The sequence below is a fragment of the Hipposideros armiger genome, unplaced genomic scaffold (assembly GCF_001890085.2).
Source record: "Hipposideros armiger isolate ML-2016 unplaced genomic scaffold, ASM189008v1 scaffold_5246, whole genome shotgun sequence".
NCBI classification, from domain to species: domain Eukaryota; kingdom Metazoa; phylum Chordata; class Mammalia; order Chiroptera; family Hipposideridae; genus Hipposideros; species Hipposideros armiger.
In genome coordinates this window covers 1-1,410 of record NW_017736328.1, presented here as the reverse complement: position 1 = coordinate 1,410, position 1,410 = coordinate 1, and the positions used below count along the sequence as shown (strand labels likewise).

At 41.5% G+C, this 1,410-nt stretch overlaps 1 pseudogene; it reads right to left on the bottom strand.

The window, feature by feature from the left end:
• Positions 1–36: 36 nt before the first annotated feature.
• LOC109378860 (60S ribosomal protein L31 pseudogene) lies at positions 37–378 on the bottom strand (annotated as a pseudogene).
• Positions 379–1,410: the final 1,032 nt, after the last annotated feature.

The following is a 1,410-nucleotide window of genomic DNA, read 5'->3' as shown; positions in this document are numbered from 1 at the left end:
TGTTCCAGTTTTTAAGCTTTATTCAACAATGAGCAGTTAGTTCTCATTCACATTAATTGTTTGTAGATTTTTGAAAGGTACATAGTTAACCAACATATAGAGCTTATTTGATGAATCTTCATCCTCATTACGCTTTCTGGACAATGGCACCCGGATGCAGTATGGACATCCCTTATTCCTTTGGCGCAGGCAGCTTTGTTGAGTCTGGTGTCAATGCGCACATCTGGGGTCTTCATGGCAAATTTCTGGGTCTCTTTGAGTGCCCAAGGAGCACGCTTCTTGAAACCCACTCCACGGATGAACTTGTGAATGTTGATGGTGTAGTCTCTGGTCACTACCTCGTTGATGGCAGAACGACCCTTCTTTGTGGGAGCCACCCTGCAGGGCCCAAGTTGGAAAGCCTCAGTAGGTTTTGATAAGCAGAGCTAACGTTTATTGAGAGCTCACTGTGTGCCAGCGGTGGTTCTTAATGCTTATTTACTCATTTAATCCTCACAACATCCTTTCAGGTAGGCACTATTATGAGCCACATTTTTTCCGATGAGGAGAGTGAAGCAGAGTAAAGTAATTTGCCCAGGTTCACACAGCCAGTAGTAGGGGAGTCAGAGTCTGGATTCAGGCAATCTGCCTCCAGAGCTGTGATCGTAACCACAAGGGGAGAAGTTCTATTGGAGAAAGTGACTGTTGTTTGTTGGATGTATTTTTAATGATATCGGATTTGTACTCTCTAATGATATTCTCTAGACTTGCTGAAGCCACTTCTCTTTTCAAATATTATTTTGCCGTATCCCCGTCTCTAACTAAACACTGTTAACCTAAGCCTACCCTATCTACTTTTCCTCCCTTCCCACTGCTTTGACTCCCAGCTCAGAGTTTTGTATGGTTACATATACCCTTTTGGATAGCTTGAAATGATTTATTCCATGAAAACCCTCACATCTGACACCTTATAAAACCAATTCCTCCCACTGCACCCTCAACACCCATCACAAAAGATGCACTGGAGTGCATCCTTATAAAGCTTAAATGTTGTTTTCCCATTCAAACATTTGAAAAAGCCACCCCGCAGCCCCCCTCCAAAAAAAGAAAGTTAGCTCAGAAGTAATAATTTCTTCTCCTCATTTTGTATCTTTGACATTGTTCCAAACATTCCACTGTACCTTACATTGTGTAGCTTTCTTCTGTGCTCTTATGCTGATGGATCCTGAGGTGATGAACTGTGGATAGAAACAGTCATTTGTAAACACCCATTCCTGTTGATGGTCCCCTAAATAAGTACTTTTCCTAATCCAGTGGTATTCTTGAGATCTGAACTATCAGTGAATTCTCTGAAGAAAACTATTTTAACTATTTCCGTTCTTCATGTTGGGTGGTGAACACACAATGTGATATATAGATGATGTATTACAG